This window comes from Callithrix jacchus, chromosome 5, assembly GCF_049354715.1.
Source record: "Callithrix jacchus isolate 240 chromosome 5, calJac240_pri, whole genome shotgun sequence".
Classification (NCBI taxonomy): domain Eukaryota; kingdom Metazoa; phylum Chordata; class Mammalia; order Primates; family Cebidae; genus Callithrix; species Callithrix jacchus.
The window spans coordinates 103,628,974-103,653,932 of NC_133506.1; the positions used below are offsets into that span (position 1 = coordinate 103,628,974).

The 24,959-nt window shown below is 38.2% G+C and overlaps 1 protein-coding gene and 1 pseudogene across 18 annotated transcripts in view; both read right to left on the reverse strand.

Moving 5' to 3' along the window:
• Positions 1-24,959, reverse strand: part of EFCAB5 (EF-hand calcium binding domain 5) — a 160,258-nt gene that overhangs the window by 109,216 nt on the left and 26,083 nt on the right. The gene's annotated exons all lie outside the window — the stretch shown is intronic.
• LOC118154304 (U6 spliceosomal RNA) lies at positions 21,003-21,091 on the reverse strand (annotated as a pseudogene).

The window sequence follows — 24,959 nt, forward strand, 5'->3', positions numbered from 1 at the left end:
GTGACTTCCCCTCAAAGAGTACAATATGGAAATGAGAGAGGGAAAGTAACTTTTCAGTAGAGAAACCTGACAAATACTATCTCAGCCTAATGATCAATATTAACATCAATAGTAATATGTCATGTTGGTAGCATATACCCTTATGTATATGTATATGAGTATATGACAGCATATACTCAGCCTCCTGAGTAGCTGGGACTATAGGTGCACATGACCATGCCTGGCTAATTTTTGTATTTTTTTTCTTTTTTTGTTAAAGACAAAGTCTCGCTATATTGCTCAGGCTGGTCTCGAACTTCTGGCTTCAAGTGTTCTACCCACCTTGGCCTCCCAAAGTGCTAAGATTATAAGCATGAACCACTATGCCCAACCAATCCAGAACATTTAACATTAATCTTATAAAAGTGTCAGAAGGGGTAAACCAAGAGTTAACACGATGAAATATTCGAATAAATAACGTAAGAAATCTCTCAGAACTGAAGACACAAGTCTTTAACTTTGAAAGGCTTTCCAAATGGAGTTTCCATTTGTAATGATAAAAATATTCTGGAACTAGACAGTGGTAACAGTTGCATAACATTGTGAATTTACTTAATGGCTCTGAATTGTACACTTTAACATAGTTTAAATGGTAAATTTTGTGGTATATGTATTTGCCACAAATTTTTTATATGCCTACCAAATAAACACAGGATACAAGATTAAAATACAAAAGTAAATTGATTTCCTAGGAACTACCTATCAATACTATCAATAACTAATTTTAAATATTTAATATTTTTGGTTATCAATGAAAATACAATTTTATAAAGCTTCATCTCATTATAGCAACAAAAATTTAAAATATCTAGAAATAAACCAAACAGAAATGTGTCAGACCAATATGAAGAAAGCTATAAAACTTTACTGAAGTAGTAAAGCCGTAAGGATTGACATATAGATCAATGGAATAAAATTGAGAGTCCAGAAATAAACCCATACATCTATGACCACTTGATTATTTTTAAAAGTCCCTCTTCTACTCTGAAACCAACTGATTTTTGACAAGGATGCCAAGACAATTTCACGGAAAAAGCAGTCTCCTCAACAAATGGTACCATGACAACTGATATCTACATGTAAAGGGATGAATCTGGATGCCTACATTATACCACATGTGAAAATTACAATTAGTCCTAACAGTCATATATACAATAGTCTACCCAGTATAACAGCAGAATACACATTTTTCTCAAGTACACATGGCACATTCTCCAGGATAGAACATATGGTAAGCCACAAAACAAGTCTCAATAGATTTTTAAAAATAGATACCATAAAGTATCTGTCTGTTCTTTAATGAAGAATGCAAAACTTTATGAAGTTAGAAATCAATAAAGGAAAACTAGAAAATGTACAAAGCTAGAGAAAATAAACAATTCATTCTTTTTTTTCTTTTTTGAGATGGAGTTTCACTCTTGTAGTCCAGACTGGAGTACAATGGTGCAATCTCGGCTCACTGCAACCTCCATCTCCCAAGTTCAAGCAATTCTCCCGTCTCAGCCTCCTGAGTAGCTGGGATTACAGGCACCCACCACTTCATCCAGCTAATGTTTGGTATTTTTACTAGGGACAGGGTTGCACCATGTTGGCCAAGCTGATCTTGAACTCCTGATCTCAGGTGATCCACCCATCTTGGCCTCCCAAAGCACTGGGATTACAGACATGAGCCACCACGCCTGGCCTTAAACAACTAATGGGTCAAAAAAAAATCATCAGGGATATTAGAAAACAATAAGAGACAAATGAAAATGAATACACAACATACCAAAATTCATAGGATGCAGTGAGAAAAAGGGCTCAGAGGGAAAGTCATAGCTGTAGTGACTACATTAAAAAAATGTCAGCTGGGTGCAGTGTCTCATGCCTGTAATCCCAGCACTTTGTGAGGCCGAGGCAAGCAGATCACAAGATCAAGAGATTGAGACCATCCTAGCCAACATGGTGAAACCCCGTCTCTACTAAAAATACAAAAATTAGCCAGGCGTGGTGGCACGTACCTGTAGTCCCAGCTACTCGGAAGACTGAGGCAGGAGAATTGCTTAAACGTGGGAGGCAGAGGTTGCAGTGAGCCAAGATTGTGCCACTGAATTCCAGCATGGCAACAGAGCAAGACTCGGTCTCAAAAAAAAACAAAAAGAAAGTCAAATCAATAACCTAACTTTACACATTAAGAAACTAGAAAGAGTAGTGCAAACTAAACTCAAAACCAAAAAAAGAAAGAAAATAATAAAGATTAAAGTAGAGATAAACAAAAGAGAGAACAGAAAAATAGCAGAGAAAAACACTCTAACCAAAAATTGGTTCTTTGAAAAGATCAGCAGAATGAATATACCTTGAAGTAGACTGACAAAAACATTAGCAAAGATACATAAATAACCAAAATCAGAAATGAAAGTGAGGCCATTACCACCAACCTTGCAGAGATTTTAAAAAACAATTGTAAGAGAATACTATGAACAATTGTATGCCAGCATATTGGATAACCTAGAAGAAATGAACCAATTCTGTGAAATTACCTAAACTGACTCAAGAAGAAATAGAAAGTCTCAACAGATACTGTGTTAGTTTATTTTGCGTTGCTATAAAGGAATACCTGGAGAAAAAAAAAAAAGAAATCCTTGAGACTGGGTAATTTACAAAGAGAAGAGGTTTATTTGGCTCATGGTTCTGCAGGCTATATGTGAAACAGTGCCAGCATCTGTTCCCAGTGAGGCCTCAAGAAGCTTATAATCATGGTAGAAGGCAGAGGGGAGCTGGCATACCACATGGTGAGAGAGGGAGAAAGAGAGAGAGAAAAGGGGTTATCAGGCTCTTTTAAACAACCAGATCTCACATGAACTGATAGAATGAGAACGCACTGATGACTGCAAGAACAGCAATGAACCATGCATGAGAGATCCACCCATAACCCAAAAACTTCCCACTAGCCCCACTACCAACATCACAGGTCATGTTTCAACATGAGATTTGGAAGGAACACACATTCAAACCATATTAGACCTCTAACAAATAAAGAGATCAAATCAGTGATCAGAAACTTCCTAACAAAGAAAAGTCTTGGGTCAGATGGCTTCACTAGTGAATGCTATCAAATATTTAAAGAAGAATTAAAATGAATTCTTACCAAATACTTCCAAAAAATTAAAGAGGAGGGAACACTTCCTCATTCATTCTATGATGATAGAATTACTCTGATATTAAAGCTAGATAGACGTCACAAGAAAATTATAGACCAATATTCCTTATGAATATAGATGCAAAAATCCTCAACAAAATATTAACTAATCAAATCCAAGACCATAATAAATGCCTTTTCAACATGAAATCTTTCTAGATTTATCTCAGGAATGCAAAGGTGGCTCAACATAAGAAAATCAAGAAATGTAACCCATCATATTCAAAAAATGAAGGGGGAAAAGCCACATAATTATCTCAATGCATATGGAGATAACATTCCTCAAAATAATAAAGGGTAGTTATTTAAAAATCTACAATTGGCAAGGTGTGGTGGCTCATGCCTGTAATCCCAGCCCCTTAGGAGGCTGAGGTGGGAGGACTGCTTGAGTCCAGGAGTTTGAAACCAACCTGAGTAATGTACTGAGGCCCTGTCTCTACAAAAAATTTAAAAATTAGCTGGGTATGGTGGTAGCACATGCCTATAGCCCCAGCTACTTGGTGGGCTAAGGTGGAAGGATCATTTGAACCCTGGAGTCTGAGGCTTCAGTGAGCCATGATTATGCCACTCATTCCAGTCTTGGTGACAGAGAGTGAACCTGTCTCAAAAAAAAAAAAAAAATCCACAGTTAACATGATACTCAGTAATGGAACATGGAAAGCTTTCTCCCTAAAAATCAGGAAGAAGAAAAGAATGCCTACTTCCACCATTGCTGTTCAACAACATACCAGAAGTTCTAGCCAGAGCTATATGACCAGACAGACAAAAGGCATCCAAATTGGAAAGAAAGAGGTAAAACTGTCTCTATTCACAGATCCTAAATATGGAAATAATCCACAAAAAAACTACTAAAGCTATTGAACAAATTCAATAGTGAAACATACTGAGACCCTGTCTGTACAGAAAAAAAAAAAAAAAAAAAAAGCCAGGCATGGTGGCACATAGCTATAGTCCCAGCTATTGGAAGGCTGAGGTGGGGAAAACTGCTTAAGCCCAGGAGTTCAAGGATGCAATGAGCTATGATTATATCACTGCACTCCAGTCTGGGCAACAGAGGGAGACCCTGTCTCTAAAAAATAACAGAGAGAAAAAAGAAAAGCAATTCCATTTATAGAAGCAGCTAAAAGAATAAAATACTTAGAAATAAATCTAACCAAGGAAGTGAAAAATATATGCTGAAAACTATAAAACATTGCTGAAAGAAATTAAAGAAGACAGAAATAAATGAAAAGAGGTCCCTATTCATAGATAGGAATACTTCACATTAAGATATCAATTCTACCCAAAGTGATCTACAGATTCAATGTAATCAAAATTCCAACAGTCTTTTTCAGAAATAGAAAAAGTGATCCTCAGATTAATATGAAACTGCAGGGGCCCTTGAATAGCCAAAATAAATCTTGAAAGCAAGGAATAAACTTGGAGGATTCACAATACCCAACTTTGAGACTTACTACGAAGAAACAGCAAATAAAACAGTACTGTCATAAGGACAGACATATAGATCAATAAAATAGGATAGAGAGGCCAGAAATAAAGTCTCATATATATATCGTCAATTGATTTGTGACTAGGATTTCAAGACCATTTGGTAGGGAAAGAATAATCTTTTCAACAAATGGTGCTGAGATGACCTGACATATCATGTAAAAGAATTAAGTTGGTCCTTTACCTTATATCATATACAAAAATGAACTCAAAACTAATAAAAGATCTAAACTGAAGAGAGAAACCTATACAACTCTCCCAGCTTGGGCAACATAGCGAGACTCTGTCTCTGCAAAAAATTAAAAAAACAAATTAGCCAGGCTTGGTGATGTGCACCTATAGTCCCAGCTACTTGGGAGGCAAAGGTGGGAGGATCACTTGAGCCAGGAGGTCAAGGCTGCAGTGAGCCATGATTATGCCACTGCACTCCACCTTTGGTAACAGAGTGAGACCCTGTCTCTAAAAACAAACAAACAAGCAAACAAAACCATACAACTCTTAGATGAAAAATGAAAACTTGTGGAAGATCTTCATGACAATAGCTTTAACAATGACTTCATAGATACAACACCAAGAGCACAGAAAACAAAAAAAAAGATAAACTTCAAAATTAAAAACTTTTGTACATCAAAGAATTATGTAAAAATTGAAAAGATGATGTAGTAAATGAGAGAAAATATTTATAAAGCATATAACTGATAAGGAATTAATATTTAGAATACATAAAGAACTTCTAAAACTTGGGGGGGACTGCCAAGATGGCATGGTAGGAGCAAATCAGGATTGCAGCTCTCAGTGAAGACAGAGAGGGTGAGTTCAATCTGCATTTCCAGACAGATCTTTGTTGCCCATAGAATGGGGAAATTCCCAGGTATAGGAGAGACACGGGACGCCAGCGCAGCTGTTTTGGCTCATGCGGCTGTTTTGGTCGGCGCTGCAATGCAGCGGCACTCCGCACAGAATGCACTGGTCTGGGTGCCCTGTTAAACCGGCAATCTGAGATTTGGGAGGGCAAATTAGCATATCCATCTGATTAAATGGGACTTGGACAGTGAGCCAAACCAGGAGATTCCTGGGAAGAGACGTTCGAGCCAGCACAGTGGGTCGCTGCATGGGAAATCACACAGATCCCAGTGCCCTAACAGCAGCTGACTGAAACATCTGGGAGAGAGTCAACTGTTCAACTTAAAAAAACAAAAAGGGGCTATGAGGCATGGAGCCAGGTGATCAGGCTTGGCGGGTCCCACCCCCACAGGGACAAACAAAACAGTGATTCGAAATGCATGAGGTTGAGAGTTTCACTGTGGGCACAACTGAACCCAGGATGGCGCAGCTCTGTGGGGGAGGGGCGTCCGCCATTATCGAGGCATACCGCCCCTACTAAGGTACACTCCCATTGCTGATGCAGCTTGCCATTGCCGAGGCAACCCGCCATAACAGAGAGACTGTGCCAATAGGGCGAAGCCCGCAACAGAAGGACGGAGCCCACGGCAACAGGGCAGAGCCCACGGAAGCAGGGCAGAGCCCACCGCAACAGGGTGGACCCCATGGCAGCAGGGCGGAGCCTCGGCAGGCAAATAGTGACTAGACTGCCTCCAAGCTGGGCAGGAAGGTGCAACAGATACTCAGAAAGAAAGCTCTAACTCCCAGAGACAGAGCATCTGAGGAAAAAAAGGGGTTTTATGAGTTCTGCTGCAGCAGACTTAAACGTACTGGCCTAACAGCCCTGAATGATCAATGGAGCTCACAGCTCAGCACTTGAACTCCTATAAAGTACAGACCGCCTCCTCAAGCAGCTCCCTGATCCCTGTATATCCAAAGAGTCACCTCAAAAAGGACTGATCAGACTGACATTTGGCGGGCATCATTCTGAAACAAAGATAGCAGAAGAAGAAACTGGTAGCACCCCTCACTGTTCCGCACCTACTACAGGTGTACCCAAGACAAGCAGGGCCTGGAGTGGACCTCAGCAGTCCTACAGCAGAGGGGCCAGACTGTTAGAAGGAAAACTAAGAAACAGAAATACTTTATCATCAAAAATCTGGGCACCCACTCAGAGACCCAATCGAAAAGTCAGCAACTACTCAGACGACAGGTGGATAAACCCGCAAAGATGGAAAGAAATCAGCTGCAAAAAGGAGGAAAACACCCGAAACCAGAACACCTCGCCTCCTACAAAGGACCAAAACTCCTCACCAACAAGGGAACGAAGCTGGACGGAGAATGAGTGTGATGAAATGACGGAATCAGACTTCAGAAGGTGGGTAATGAGAAACTTCCGTGAGCTAAAAGAACATGTTGTAAATCAATGCAAAGAAACTAAGAACCTTGAAAAAAGATTTGAGGAAATGATAACAAGAATGGACAACTTAGAGAGGAATATGAATGAATTAAAGGAGCTGAAAAACACAACACGGGAACTTCGCAAAGCATGCACAAGTTTCGACAGCAGAATTGACAAAGCAGAAGAAAGGATATCAGAAGTCGAAGATCAACTCAATGAAATAAAACAAGAAACCAAGATTAGAGAAAAAAGCACAGAAAGGAATGAACAAAGTCTCCAAGAAATGTGGGACTATGTGAAGGGACCTAATCTATGTTTGATAGGTGTACCAGAATGTGACGAAGAGAATGATTCCAAGCAGGAAAATACTCTTCAGTATATTATTCAGGAAACTTTCCCCAACCTAGCAAGGCAAGCCAATATTCAAGTCCAGGAAATACAGAGAACACCTCAAAGATATTCCACAAGAAGAGCAACCCCAAGGCACATAATCGTCAGATTCACCAGGGTTGAAATGAAGGAGAAAATACTAAGGGAAGCCAGAGACAAAGGTCGGGTCACCCACAAAGAAAAGCCCATCAGACTCACAGCAGATCTCTCAGCAGAAACGCTACAAGCCAGAAGAGAGTGGGGGCCAATATTCAACATCCTTAAAGAAAAGAACTTTCAACCCAGAATTTCATAGCCACCCAAACTGAGCTTCATAAGTGAAGGAAAAATAAAATCCTTTGCAAACAAGCAAGTACTCAGAGATTTTGTCACCACCAGGCCTGCTTTACAAGAGCTCCTGAAAGAGGTACTACACATAGAAAGAAAGAACCAGTACCAGCCATTCCAAAAACATACCAAATGCTACAGAGCATCAACAAAATGAAGAATCTGCATCAACTAACGGGCAAAACAGCCAGCTAGCATCAAAATGGCAGTAGCAAATTTACACATAACAACATTAACCTTAAATGTAAATGGGCTAAATGCACCAATCAAAAGACACAGACTGGCAAATAGGATAAAAAACCAAAACCCATCAGTGTGCTGTGTCCAGGAAACCCATCTCACAGGCAAGGATACACAAAGGCTCAAAATAAAGGGATGGAGGAAGATTTACCAAGCAAACAGACAGCAAAAAAAAGCAGAAGTTGCAATTCTCGTCTCTGATAAAATAGACTTTAAAGCAACAAAGATCAAAAGAGACAAAGAAGGTCATTACATAATGGTAAAAGGATCGATACAACAAGAAGAGCTGACGATCCTAAATATATATGGACCCAATACAGGAGCACCCAGATATATAAGGCAAGTTCTTAATGACTTACAAAAAGACTTAGACTCCCACACAATAATAGTGGGAGACTTTAACACTCCACTGTCAATATTAGACAGATCAACCAGACAGAAAATTAACAAGGATATCCAGGGCTTGAACTCAGACCTGGAACAAGCAAACCTGATAGACATTTACAGGACTCTCCACCCCAAATCCACAGAATATGCATTCTTCTCAGCACCACATCACACCTACTCTAAAATTGACCACATAATTGGAAGTAAAGCACTCCTCAGCAAATGCAAAACAACTGACATAATAACAAACAGTCTCTCAGACCATAGTGCAATACAGCTAGAACTCAGAATTCAGAAACTAACTCAGAACCACACAACTTCATGGAAACTGAACAACTGGCTCTTGAATGTTGACTGGATAAACAATGAAATGAAGGCAGAAATAAAGAAGTTCTTCGAAACCAACAAGAATGAAGACACAACATACCAGAATCTCTGGGATACATTTAAAGCAGTCTCTAGAGGAAAATATATAGCAATAAGTGCCCATATGAGAAGACTGGAGAGATCCAAAATTGACACCCTATTGTCAAAACTGAAAGAGCTAGAGGAGCAAGATCAAAAAAACTCAAAACCTAGCAGAAGACAAGAAATAACTAAGATCAGAGCAGAACAGAAGGAGATAGAGACATGAAAAACCCTTCAAAAAAAATCAATAAATCCAAGAGCTGGTTTTTTGAAAAGATCAACAAAATAGACAGACCACTAGCCAGACTGATAAAAAAGAAAAGAGAGAACAACCAAATAGATGCAATAATAAACGATAAAGGGGAAATCACCACAGATTCCACAGAAATTCAAACCATCATCAGAGAATATTACAAACAACTTTATGCACATAAACTAGTAAACCTGGAAGAAATGGATAAATTCCTGGACACCCGTGTCCTCCCAAGCCTAAACCAGGAGGAAGCTGAAACTATGAATAGACCAATAACTAGGTCTGAAGTCAGGGCAGCAATTAAGAGCCTACCACTCAAAAAAAGCCGAGGTCCAGATGGGTTCACAGCTGAATTCTACCAGACATACAAAGAGGAGCTGGTACCATTCCTTCTGAAACTATTCCAAATAATCCAAAAAGTGGGAATCCTTCCCAAATCATTTTATGAGACCAACATCATCCTGATGCCAAAACCTGGCGGAGACTCAACAAGAAAAGAAAACTTCAGGGTAATATCCATGATGAATATAGATGCAAAAATCTTCAATAAAATACTGACAAACCATTGCAACAGCACATCAAAAAACTTATCCATCATAATCAAGTAGGATTCATCCCAGGGATGCAAGGCTGGTTCAACATATGCAAGTCTATAAACAAAATTCACCACATAAACAGAACCAAAAACAAAAACCACATGATTATCTCAATAGATGCAGAGAAGGCCTTTGACAAAATTCAACAGCGCTTTATGCTAAAAACCCTCAATAAACTCGGTATTGATGGAACGTATCTCAAAGTAATAAAAGCTGTTTACGACAAACCAACAGCCAATATTGTACTGAATGGGCAAAAACTGAAAGCATTCCCTTTGAAATCCAGCACTAGATAAGGAGGCCCTCTTTCACCACTCCTGTTCAATATAGTACTGGAAGTTCTAGCCAGAGCAATCAGGCAAGAAAAAGAAATAAAGGGTATTCAAATAGGAAAGGTGGAAGCCAAATTGTCTCTACTTGCAGACGACATGATAGTATACCTCGAAGACCCCATCGTCTCAGCCCAAAAACTCCTGAAACTGATAAGCAACTTCAGCAAAGTCTCAGGATATAAAATCAATGTGCAAAAATCACAAGCATTCCTATACACCAATAACAGACTTAAAGAGAGCCAAATCAAGGACAAACTGCCATTCACAATTGCTACAAAGAGAATAAAATACCTAGGAATACAACTCACAAGAAACGTAAGGGACCTCTTCAAGGAAAACTACAAACCACTGCTCAACGAAATAAGACAGGACACACACAGATGGAGAAACATTCCATGTTCATGGTTAGGAAGAATCAATATCATGAAAATGGCTATACGGCCCAAAGTAATTTACAGAATCAACGCTATCCCCAGCAAGCTACCATCGACTTTCTTCACAGAACTGGAAAAACCACCATGAACTTCATATGGAACCAAAAGAGAGCCCGCATAGCCAAGTCAATTCTAAGTAAAAAGAACACAGTGGGAGGCATCACACTACTGGACTTCAAACTATACTACAAGGCTACAGTAATCAAAACAGCATGGCACTGGTACCAATACAGAGATATAGATCAATGGAACAGAACAGAGGCATCGGAGGCAACACAACATATCTACAACCATATGATTTTTGATAAACCTGACAAAAACAAGCAATGGGGAAAGAACTCCTTGTTTAATAAATGGTGTTGGGAAAACTGGCTAGCCATGTGCAGAAAGCAGAAACTGGACCCCTTCCTGACACCTTACACTAAAATTAACTCCAGATGGATTAAAGACTTAAACATAAGACCTGGCACCATAAAAACCCTAGAAGAAAATCTAGGCAAAACCATTCAGGACATAGGCGTAGGCAAGGACTTCATGACCAAAACACCAAAAGCATTGGCAACAAAAGCCAAAATAGACAAATGGGACCTAATCAAACTCCACAGCTTCTGCACGGCAAAAGAAACAGTCACTAGAGTGAATCGGCAACCAATAGAATGGGAAAAAATTTTTGCAGTTTACCCATCTGACAAAGGGCTGATATCCAGAATATACAAAGAACTCAAACAGATTTACAGGAAAAAAACAAACAAGCACATTAAAAAATGGGCAAAGGATATGAACAGACACTTTACAAAAGAAGACATACATGAGGCCAACAAACATATGAAAAAATGCTCATCATCACTGGTCATTAGAGAGATGCAAATCAAAACCACATTGAGATACCATCTCACGCCAGTTAGAATGGCGATCATTAAAAAATCTGGAGACAACAGATGCTGTAGAGGATGTGGAGAAATAGGAACACTTTTACACTGTTGGTGGGAGTGTAAATTAGTTCAACCATTGTGGAAGACAGTGTGGCGATTCCTCAAGGCCTTAGAAATAGAAATTCCATTTGACCCAGCAATCCCATTACTGGGTATATATCCAAAGGACTATAAATCATTCTACTATAAGGACACATGCACACGAATGTTCATTGCAGCACTGTTTACAATAGCAAAGACCTGGAACCAACCCAAATGCCCATCGATGAAAGACTGGACAGGGAAAATGTGGCACATATACACCATGGAATATTATGCAGTAATCAAAAATGATGAGTTCGTGTCCTTTGTAGGGACATGGATGAATCTGGAGAACATCATTCTCAGCAAACTGACACAAGAACAGAAAATGAAATACTGCATATTCTCACTCATAGGCGGGTGATGAAAAATGAGAACACATGGACACAGGGAAGGGTACAGTACTACACAATGGGGTCTATTTGGGGGAATAGGGGTGGGACAGTAGGGGGGGGGAGCTGGGGAGAGATAGCCTGGGGAGAAATGCCAAATGTGTGTGAAGGGGAGGAAGGCAGCAGAACACACTGCCACATGTGTACCACTGCAACTATCTTGCATGTTCTGCACATGTACCCCAAAACCTAATATGCAATTAAAAAAAAAAAGAACTTCTAAAACTCAATAACAATAAAACAATCTAATTCAAAAATGGGCAAAGGATTTGAACAGAGATTTCTCCTAAGAAAATATACAAATGGCCAATAAGAACATGAAAAGATGTTCAACATTATGAGTTATTAGGAAATGCAAATCATAACTACAATGAGATACCACTTCACACTTACTAAGATGGTTATAAGAAAATCAAAACAAACAAACAAAAACTAGAAAATAACAGGGTTGGTAAGAATATACAAAAATTGGAACTCTTGTATATTGCTGGTGGGAATGCAAAGTGGTACAGCCATTGTGGAAAATTGTTGTGAATTCTCAAAATATTAAACATAGAGCTGGGCATAGTGGCATGTGCCTGTAGTCCCAGATACTTGGCAGGCTGAGGTGAGAGGATTGCTTGAGCCCAAGAGTTCAATTACAGCCTAGGTAGCATACCAAGACCCTGTCTCTTACAAAAATCAATAATAATGATCAATAATAGTAATATAGTTTAATTTTTTAAGGTAAACCTAGAACTACATATGACCCAGCAGTCCCGCTCCTATGTATATATCCAAAAATGTTGAAAGCAGGGACTCAGATAACTTGCACATCAATGTTCATAGCAGCATTATATGCAATCAGTAAAAGGTGGAAACAACTCAAGCATCCATCCACAGATGAATGGATAAACAAAATGAGGTATATATGTACAATAAAATATTCACCCATTGAAAAAATAAAATTTTGGGGGTGGAGGAAGGAGAACACCAAGATAAATAGCTAATGCATGTGGGGCTTAATACCTAGGTGTTGGGTTGATAGGTGCCGCAAAGCACCGTGTCACATGCTTACCTATGTAACAAACCTGCACATCCTGCACATGTATCACAAAACTTAAAATAAAATAATTTTTTTAAAAAAATGAAATTTTGAGAGAGGCAGAGCAAGATGGCCTAACAGAACCCTCCAGTGATCATCTTCCCCACAGGAACACCACATTGAACAACTATCCACACAAGAAAGCACCTTCATAAGAACCAAAAATCAGGTGAGTGATCACAATACCTGCTTTTAATACCATATCAAGGAAAGAGGCACTGAAGAGAATAGGAAAGACAGTCTTTTTTTTTTTTTTTTTTTTAATTTTTTATTGGATTATAGGTTTTGGGGTACATGAGCAGAGCATGCAAGACAGTTGCGTAGGTACACACATGGCAGTGTGCTTTGCTTTTCTTCTCCCCTTCACCCACATTTGGCATTTCTCCCCAGGCTATCCCTCCCCACCTCCCCCTCCCACTGGCCCTCCCCTTTTCCCCCCAATAGACCCCAGTGTTTAGTACTCCCCTTTCTGTGTCCATGTGTTCTCATTTTTCAGTGTGGCGATTCCTCAAGGCCTTAGAAATAGAAATTCCATTTGACCCAGCAATCCCATTACTGGGTATATATCGGAAAGACAGTCTTAAATTGTCTATACCACCCTTCCTCCATCTCGTAGCTGTGGCCTCTTAGTACAGAAAGAGAATATGATGGTTGGGGCAGGGAGAGCACAGTGACTATGGGACTTTGCATTGTAACGCAGTGCTGTCCTGTCACAGTGGAAAGCAACATGGGGCAGAATTCAGCTGGTGCCCATAGAGAAAGCATTTAGATCAGCCCTGGCCAGAGGGGAATTGTCCATCCCAGCAGTCAGAACCTGAGAGTTCCAGCTAGCCCACCACTGAGATCTAAAGTGCTCTGGGGTTCTAAATAAACTTGAAAGGCAATTTAGGCTACAAGGACTGTAATTCCTGGGCAAGTCCTGATGCTGGTACTGGGCTCAAAGCCAGTGGACTTGGAGTGTACATGACCTAGTGAGACACCAGCTGGGGCAGCTAAGGGAGTGGTTGTGTCACCCCTCCTCCAACTCCAGACAGTACTTTGGCAGAGACTCCTTCCAATTGAGGAAAGGAGAAGAGGAGAGTAAAGAGGGCTTTGTCTTGCAATTTGGATACCAGCTCAGCTACAGTAAAATGAAGCACCAAGCAGAGTCCTGGAGTCCCCATGCTAGGCCCTACCTCCCAGATGACAATTTTAGACACACCCTGGGCTAGAAGGGAATCTACTGTCTTGAGGGGAAGAACCCAGTCCTGGTAGGATTCTTCACCTGATGACTAAAGAGCCCCTGGGCTTTGAATGAACATCAGTGGTAGCCAGGCAGTACTCACTGCCTTGGGTGAGACCTAGTGCCATGCAGGATTCAGGTATGACCCAGTGCATTCCCAGCTGTGGTGGTCATGGGAAAGACTCCATCTGATTGAGGAAGAAAGAGGCAAGAGTACAAAGGATATTTTCTTGCAACTTGGGTGCCTGCTAAGCCACAGTAGATTTCTAAAGTTACCAACTCTAGGCCCTAATTACCAGACAACATTTCTAGAACCACCCTGGGCTAGAAGAGAACTTGTTGCCCTGAAGGAAAAGAAACAAGCCAGGCTGGATCCTCTACCTGCTGACTAAAGAGCCCTTGGGCCTTGAATAAACATCAGCAGTAGCCAGACAATAGTTGCCAGAGGCCTTGGGTGAGACCCAGTACTGTACTGGCTTCAGGTTGGACCTCGCATAGTCCCAGTGGTGGTGGCCATGGTGGGGCTTATGTCACTCCTTTCACAAGTCCAGGCAGCTCAGCACAGAGAGAGACTCAGGGGTTGGGGGAGATGTAAGGGAAGAGGACAAGGATATCTACCTGGTAATCCCAAGAATTCTCCTGGATCTTACCCAGGACAATCAAGGCAGTACCTCTACAAAGCTTCAAGAGTCACAGTGTTAGTGGGTTTGGGGTGCCCTCTAATGCAGATATAGCTGCAGTGACTGAAGACTTAGATTACAACACTCAATTCCCTTTGAATACTTAGAAAGCATTCCCAAGAAGGATGGGTACAAACAAGCCCAGACTGTGAAGACTATAGTAAGTACCTAACTCTTCAATGCCCAGACATCAATGAACATCCACAAACATCATGACCTTACCAAAAAAGGTAAGGGAACACTGACCAATCCCAGAGTCACAGAGACATTTGATTTTTCAGACAGAGAATTCAAAACAGCTGTTTTGAGGAAGCTAATGAAATTCAAGAGAACACAGAGAAGGAATTCAGAATCTTACCAGATAAATTTAACAAAGAAATTAAAATATTTTTAAAAAAATCAAGCAAAAATTCTGGAGCTGAAAAATTCAATTGACATATTGAAGAATGCATCATGGTCCCTCAATTGCAGTACTGATCAAGCAGAAGAAAGAATAAGTGAGTTTAAAGACAGGCTATTTGAAAATACAGCCAGATGAGGCAAAACTATGAAAAAGGATGAAGCATGCCTACAGTATCTAGAAAATAGCCTTAAAAGGACAAAGTTAAGAGTTAGTGACCTTAATGAGAAGGTAGAAAGAGAGATTTGTGTAGAAAGTTTATTTAAAAGGATAAAAACAGAAAACTTTCCAAACCCAGAAAAAGATAACAATATTCAGCTACAATATAATTTTTCTTAATAAAAGAAAATTATAGGCCAATATTTCTGATGAACATTGAAGCAAAATCCTCCACAAAATACTAGCAAACCAAATTCAACAACACATCAAAAAGATAATTCATTGGCAATTATTAAAAAGTAAAGACACAACAAATGCTGTAAGGCTTTGGAGAAATAGGAATGCTTTTACAACATTGGTAGGAATGTAAATTAGTTCAACCATTGTGGAAGACAGTGTGGTGATTCCGCAAAGACCTAGAATCAGAAATACCATTTGACCCAGCAATCCCATTACTGGGTATACACTCCTCAAAATATAAATCATTCTACTATAAAGATACATGCACATGTATGTTCATTGTAGCACTATTTACAATAGCAAAGACATGAAGTCAACCCAAATACCCATCAATGATAGAATGGATAAAGAAAATGTGGTATATATACACCATTGAATACTATGCAACCATAAAAAAGAATGAAACCATGTCCTTTGCAGGGACATGGATGAAGATGTAAGTCATTATCTTCAGCAAACTAACACAGGAACAAAAAAAACCAAACACTGCATGTTTTCACTTATAAGTGGGAGCTGAAGAAAGAGAATGCATGGACACAGGGAGGGAAACAACACACACTGGGACCTGTTGGAGGGGTGCGGGGTGAGGTAGAGCATCAGCTATAAATAGCTAATACATGTGGGGCTTAATACCTAGGTGATGGGTTGATAGGTGCAGCAAACAACCTTGGCACATGTTTAACTATGTGACAAACCTGTACATCCTGCACATGTATCCTGGAACTTAAAATAAAATAACAATTTTTATAAATCCTTCATTAATTGGGATTCATCGCAGGGATGCAAGGATGGTTCAACATATGTAAATTAATCACTGTGACATGCCATATCAACAGAATGAAGGACAAACACCATATGATCATTTCAACTGATGCTGAAAAAGCATTTGATGAAATTCAACAGCTCTTCATAATAAAATCCCTCAAAAAACTGGGTATGGAATGAATATACCTCAACAGAATAAAAGCCATATATGACAGACCCACAGCTAGTATCATACTGAATGGGAAAAAAATGGACAGCCTTTCTTCTAAGATCTGGAACAAGATAAGGATGCCCATTTTTTAACCACTGTTACTCAACATAGTACTGGAGGTCCTAGCTAGAGTAATCAGACAAGAGAAAGAAATAAAAGGCATCCAAAATGGAAGAAAGAATCCAAATTATCCTTATTTGCAGATTATATTACCTCATATTTGAAAAATCCTGAAGACTCCATCAGAATAATATTAAAACTAATAAATTCATTAAAGTAGCAGGATACAAAAATCAACATATGAAAACCAGAAGCATTTCTAGATGCCAACAGCAAATAATCTGAAAAAGAAATTAAGAAAGTAATCCCATTTGCAATAGCTACCCATAAAATAAAAAATTTAGGAGTTAACCAAAGAAGTGAAAGATCTCTACAATGAAAACTATAAAACACTGATGCAAGAAATTGATTGAAGAGAGCACACACAAAATGGAAAGATATCCCATGTTCATGGATTGAAAGAATAAATATTGTCAAAATGTCCATACTATCCAAAGCAATCTACAGATTCAGTGAAATCTCTATTAAAATACCAATGACATTCTTCACTGAGATAGAAAAAATAATCCTAAAATTTATATGGAACGATAAAAACCTAGAATAACCAAAGCCATCCTGAGTAAAAAGAACAAAACTGAAGGAATGCGACTCACATGAGCTGACTTCAAATTATACTACAGAGCTATAGTAACCAAAACAGCATGGTACCAGCATAAAAGCAGTACCATGACATATAGACCAATAGGATAGAATATAGCAGACATATAGACCAATGGGATAGAATACAGAACCCAGAAATAAATGCATACATCTACAGTGAACTCATTTTTAACAAAGGTGCTAAGAACAAACATTGGGGGAAGGACAGTCTCTTCAATAAATAGGAAAACTCTATATTCATATGCAGAAGAATAATACTAGAACCCATCTCTCACCATAAACACAAACCAAATGAAAATGGATTAAAAACCTAAATCTATGACTTCAAACTATGAAACTACTGAAAGAAAACACTGGGGAAACTCTCCAGGACATTGGACTGAGCAAAGATTTCTTGAGCAAAACACAGGCAACCAAAGCAAAAGTGAACAAATGGGATCACACCAAGTTAAACAGCTTCTGCACAGCAAAGGAAATATCAACAAGATGAAGAGATAATCCACAGAATGGGAGAAAATATTTGCAAACTATCCATCTGGCATGGGATTAATAACTGGAATATATAAGGAGCTCACAACTAAATAGGAAAAAATATAACAATCTGATTTAAAATGGACAAAAGATCTGAATAGCTATTTCTCAAAAGAAGACATACAAAATTGCAAATAGGTATATGAAAAGGTGCTTAACATCATTGATCATCAGATAAATCCAAATCAAAAGTACAATGAGGTATCATCTTACCCTGGTTAAAATGGCTTTTATCCAAAAGACAGACAATAACGAATGCTGGCAAGGATGTGGAGAAAGGAGAACCCTTACATACTCTTGGTGGGAATGTAAATTAGTACAACCACTATGAAGAATGGTATGAGGGTTCCATAAAAAAACTAAAAATAGAGCTATTATATGATCCAGCAATCCCACTGCTAGGTATATAACCCAAATAAACGAAATCAGTATATCATGAGATAGCTGCGCTCCGATGTTTACTGCAGCACAATTCACAATAACCAAGATTTGGAAACAACCTAACTGTCCAACAAATGAATGGATAAACAAAATGTGGCACATGTACACAGTGGAATAGTACTTATTCCATGATGATTCCAGCCATAAAAAAGAATAAGATCCTGTCATCTGCAACAACATGGATGGAACTAAAGGATGTTATGTTAAGTGAAATAAGCCAGACTCAGAAGGAAAAATATTGCAAATGATTAAAATAATAAATGTCATATATATTTTTCCACAGAAAATATAAAGATCATCTCTAGGGTCTGGAATCCCTTCTTGTCACCTCTCTAGTCACAACCTCTCTCCAAAAGTAACACTATCTTTTTTCCCCTTCCCTCCCTCCCTCCCTCCCTCTCTTCCTTCCTTCCTTCTCCATCTTTTTTCTTTCTTTTCCTCTCTTCCTCCCTCTCTCCCTCCTGTCTTCCTCCTCTTCTCCTCCCATGACCCTCTTATCTCTTATTCCCTCTCCCTTGCCTTCTTCCTTCTTTTTCTTTTTCTGTCTTCCCAGCCCATCTCTCTCTCTCTTTCTCTTTCTCCCTCCCTCTCCCCTTTCTTTCTTTCAGTCTAACTGAAACTCTATGACACAACATTTATACTCCAGGATACATGCAAAGAGAAATGAATCTTTATGTCTACCAAAGACATGTAGAGAAATGTTTATGGCAGTTTTTTGGGTAATAACCAAATCTGGAAACTTGACTTCTAACACTACAGATTTAGCTTGCTTTTGATCTTTATATTAACGGAATTAGAATATGTGCTCTTTTGCATCTGTTGTAACTCAACAATATAATCACTTAGGATCATGTTGCATGGTATTAGTTGTGTTAAATCAAGTTTGGTCAAAACCTGCCTCCAAATTTTCAGTTGGGCTAAAGGTTTCTCCATACATAGTGAAATGTAACCAAACTTGATATGTAAAAAGCCCACAACCTACTGTTGTAACAAGTAGCTGAGTGTGAGCCAATCACAGTCACCAAACTTCAGTCAACCAGTCAGCTGTTCAAACCAATTTTAAATAAGGCAAGTGCCCAGCTGTAACCAATCCATTTGTTTCTGCACCTCACTTCTGTTTTCTGTATATCGTTTCCCTTTTTCTGTCCATAAATGATATCCAACCCTGTGGCAGCCCTGGAGTTGCTCTGATCCTGTTCTGGTTCTGGAGGCTACATGATTCCTGAATTGTTTTTTGTTCAATTAAACTCTGTTTAATTTGTTTAAAGTTTTTCTTTTAACAGTTGTTATTCATTCCTACATGGTATATTATTGTATAACTATATTAAAATTCATTCCTTTAGTCTACTGTTGACAGACAATTTAGTAGTTTCCAGATTTGGTTATTACCCAAAAAACTGCCTTAAACATTTCTCTACATGTCTTTGGTAGACATAAAGATTCATTTCTCTTTGCATGTATCCGGGAGTATAAATGTTGTGTCATAGAGTTCAGCTTTATTAAATAGTGCCAAGCCATTTTCCAAAGTGGTTGTACCAATTGACATTCCCACCAGCAATGTATCAGAATTCCTGTATTCCACTATAGGTATGAGTTGACAGATGTATAAAGAAAAAAGAAACAAGAAATAAATAGAATTCTTGTATTCCATAGCCTTGCCAACATTTGGTATTATCTGATTTTGTTGTTGTTGTTTTTAGTTATTTTAATGGGTATGTGGTGGTATCTCATTGTGATTTTAATTTGCATTTTCCATTGATCAACTTGACCACATTTTTTTCTCTGTCTACGAGCTATTTGAGTATTCTCTTTGATAGAGTGTCCGCTCAAGCCTTGTCCATTTTTCTACTGGTTTGTTTGTCTTTTCTTATTGATTTGTAGGCATTCTCTGTATAGTCAGATAAAAGCCTTTGATGAACATAGGCATTATAAATGTCTTTTCTCATACCTTGCTTGCCTTTTCTGTCACCCAGGCTGGAATGCAATGACATGATCATGGCTCAGTGCAGCCTCAAACTTCTCAGCTCAAGCAATCCTCCTACCTAAAGCTCCTGAGTAACTGGGACTACAGGTGTACACCATCCTGGTTGGCTAATTAAAAAAAAATTTTGTTTTGTAGAAATGAGGTCTTTTTATGTTGCTCTGGTGGATCTCAAACTCCTAAACTCAAACAATCTGTCCACTTCTCCCTCCCAAAGTGTTAAGATTACAGGCCTGAGCCACCACACCTGGCTCCTTTTCATTCTTTTAGTGGTGTTTTCTGGTGAACAGATGTTCTTAATTTTGTCCACTTCTCAAAATGTTTTCTTTTATGGTTAGCACTTTTTATGTTTTAAGAGATCTTTTTCTACCCCCAAATCAGGATATTCTGTTTTCTTCCAAAGATTCTCATGCCTCAGCCTCACAAGTAGCTGGGATTACAGGTGCCTGCCACCATGCCCCAGTTAATTTTTGTACTTTTAGAAGAGACAGGGTTTCACCATGTTGGCCAGGGTGGTCTTGAACTCCTGACCTCAGGTGATCTGCCAGCGTCAGTCTCCCAAAGTGCTGGGATTACAGGCATGAGCTACCATGCCAGGCCTCAGTGTGGGTCTTTCAACCAGACTATTCTGTTTCATTGCTTTATTTATCTATTCTTATGACAATATCACAGTGTCCTAATTTCTGTAACTTTGCTATAGTGTTATAATTCGTGATATCTGGAAGTGTAAGTCTTCTAGCTTTTTTGCTGTTCTTCAACAATTTTTTTGGCTTTTCTAGGTCATTTGCATTTCTATATACATTTTAGAATCAACTTGCTAATTTCTTTTTTTTTTTTTTTTGCTAATCTTCTCTGTATCGTTCCAATTTTAGTATATGTGCTGCTGAAGCAAGCACATCAACTTGCTAATTTCTATAGACATTCAACTCTGCTGAAATTTTTATTAGAATTATGTTGAATCTAGAGGTGAACTGAGGGACAACTACTATGTTAACAATATTAAGTCTTCTAATTCATGAATCAGGTATATCCCTTTCCTTCATTTATATAGGTTTTCTTTAATTTATTTCAACAATGATTTATATTTTCAGTGTAGAGATTTTGTTCTTTAGTTAGATTTGTTTCTAGATATTTAATGTTTTGATACTATTAAAATTGTATTTCAAAATTTCATTTTTGAATTGTTTTTGCTACTATATAGGAATATAATTGGTTTTTGTATATTGACTTTGTGTCTAGAAACCTTGATACATTTATATCAATTGCTATGTTCATAATCATGTCATCTGCAAAAAAATGACAATTTTTCTTTTTCCTTTACAATATTTATAAACTGTATTTGCTTTATTGCTGTGGCTAAAACAATGCATTTCTTTTTAGTAGGAATAATCTGTCTTCCACCCATCTTTAGAAAGTAAGACACATTAATGCAGGGACTTTTGTCTGCCTTGGTTACTACTGAATTCCCTGTGGTTGAAAGAGTATCAGCAATATAGTAGGCACTCAAATACTTGATGAATGAATAAATGCTGTATTTAAACATATTATGGGCACTGACATCAGAGATAACATGGTTCAAATTCTAGCTCTAACACTTACTAGCTGTGTGACTTAGAGCAACTTGCTTAACTTCCCAAATTCAGTTTCTCCTTCTATAAAGTATAAAAAATAATTATGACTTGTAGGATGGTCATAATGAGAAAATTATATATCTAAATCTATCTAGATACTAAAAATGTGAAGTTATGATTATTACACGGTGAACTTAGAGAGAGTGAGAAGAGGATGAAGAAACAAATCTCATGGAATATCTTTAAGAAATAGGCAGAAAAAGGATACTTACACAAGAGTCAAGAGAGTGATTGGGAGTTGGGAGAAAAATAGGATAAATGGTCACAAAAACCACAAGAAGAGTTTCAAGAAGGATGTATTATTAAAGATCACTCAGTTTTGAGCAATATAAATTCATCTCACATAGCTTAACTGAAAAAATGGAATGTATTAGCTCAGGTAGCTAGAAATCTAGCGATATAATGGTTTTTAGGCACAGCTGAAATGTACCTTAGTCTCTGCTTTGTTCCACTGAATTTTTAGGCAGGTTGTCTTTACATGTTGATAAAATGGTCATCAATAGCTTTAGATTTACATAATCCTCATAACATTGACATTTTAAAACGATTTGCTATTAAATTCCAGTTTTTAAAATCTGGGAAAGGTTTTAATTGGCTTGGCATAAGTTATATGCCTATTTCTGACCCGTGCACTGTGTTGAAGGTTGATGAGTACTCTGATTGGTCAGGTTTGTATCACAACCTATCTGGAGAGCTGGGGTCAGCCCCACCTGTACCAAATGGATTAAAGAGAGAAGAGTGATTCCCCAAAGAAATGTTGAGCAGACAAATATATATATATATGAAACTACAAAAGAATTGGTCAGCAGTGTCAAATGCTTTAGAGAAGTCAAATGATATAAGAAGTAGAAAGTATGCATGGATTTAGCATCCAGTTGTTCTTTCTGTGATTTAGAATGGAACCTAGACTACAGTAGATTGAAGAGGAATTTGGAGATAAAGTCCAGAGGTCAATGGAGGGGACAATGATTACAAGGAATGTGACTATAAAAGGAACGATTTTATCTTTTTTTTTTAAGTGGTGAAGAATTTTTCTTAAAGGTGGGATAGGCTTGATTTTATTTAGAGACTGAGTGGCAGGAGCTGAAGTAGAGAGAAAAATAGAAGATATAGCTGAGAGATTAGATGATGGTCCTCAGGGTCTGAGGTAATATAAAGGAGTAAGATCAAGAATGTATATTTAATAATAGTCTTAGACAAGAGAAGATATTTCTTACACTAAACTGGGAGGGCACAGTAAATTGAGGGCATTTCTCCAACAGCCTTTATGTTTTGTGGAATAAAATAAATATTGCTAAAACCCAAGAAAGGTGGGATCATGAGCTTTGCTTGATATGAATGATAAATATTTGAAAGAACTGTTAAAGGGATGGAGAGGAGCAGATAACAAATGAGTAGCTTTCCAAGCAATATTGAAGGTCTTGGCATCAGCACATAGAATTGCATGGCTTTTTTCTAGCGGAATTGGTTAACTTGGACCTGGCTTCCCAGGACATGGTTAGTTCAATAGAACTATCAGATTTTTATTTTTCATGACCATAAGTGCTGAGGTGATTGGAATGGAAGAAATAATGAGAATATTAAGGCTTTTTCCTCACACGACCATGGAGATGAAGTCGTTTGAGGTCTTTTCAAATATTATTCACTGAAAAAAATAATCAGTGCCCAGTTCAATCAACTCCAATAGGATCAGAGCTGTGTGTTGTTAAAAGCTTTTGCTTCTTTTACTTTGTGGATACAGGCAAAAAAAGGAAATATATCTGAAAATTATTTCTAAACTCATTTTTTCTCAACAAATGTTAGCTATTATTACTGCTGTTATTTTCTTAACTTTTAAGCTCAGAGTACCTGTGCAGGATTGTTATATAGGTAAACTTGTGTCATGGGGGTTTGTTGAACAGATTATTTTGTTACCCAGGTACTAAGCCTAGTACCCATTAATGATTTTCCTTGATCCTCTCCCTCTTCCCAGCCTCCATTTTCTGATAGGCCCCAGTGTGTGTTGTTCCTTCTATGTGTCCATTCATTCTTATCATTTAGCTCACACTTGTAAGTGAGAATATGTGGCATTTGGTTTTCTGTTCCTGTGTTAGTCTGCTAAGGATAATACCCTCCAGCTCCACCCATATTCCTGCAAAGAACATGATCTCATTCTTTTATATTGCTGCACAGTATTCCATGATGTATATTTACTACATTTTCTTTATCCAGTCTACCACTGATGGACATTTAGGTTGATTCCAAACATATGTGTGCATGTCTTTAATAGAACAATTTATATTCCTTTAGGTATACAGCCAGTAATGGGATTGCTGGGTTGAGTGGTATTTCTGTTTTTAGGTCTTTGAAGAATTAACATCCTGTCTTCCACAATGGTTGAAATAATTTACACTCCCATCAACAGTGTAAAAGCATCCCTTTTTCTCCACAGCCTCACCAGCATTTTTTGACTTTTTAATAATAGCCATTCCGATTGGTATAAAATGGTATCTCATTGTGGTTTTGATTTGCATTTTTTGAATGATCATGATGTTGACCTTTTTTTTTTTCATATGATTGTTGGCCCCACATATTCTTCTTATGAAAAGTGTTTGTTTATGTCCCTTGCCCACTTTTTAATGGGGTTGGTTTTTTCTTGGAAATTCATTTAAGTTCCTCATAGATGCTGGATATTAAACCTTTGTCAGATGCATAGTTTGCATAAATCTTCTCCCATTCTGTAGGTTGTCTGTTCACCCTGTTGATAGTTTCTTTTGCTGTGTAGAAATTCTTCAGTTTAATTAGATTCCATTTATCAATTTTTTTCTTTTGTTGCAATTGCTTTTGTCATTTTTGTCATAAAATCTTTGCCTGTTCCTATGTCCAGAATGTTATTGCTGAAATTGCCTTCCAGGGCTTTTATTGTTTTGGGTTTTACATTTAAGTCTTTAATCCATCTTAAGTTAATTTGTGTATACAGTGTAAGGAAGGGGTCCAGTTTCAAATTTTTGCATATGGCTAGCCAGTTATCCCAGCACCATTTATTGAATAGGAAGCTTTGCCCATTGCTTTTTTTTGTCAGCTTTGTCAAAGATCAGATAGTTGTAGATGTGTGGCATTATTTCTGGGTTCTTTGTTCTGTTCCATTGGTCTA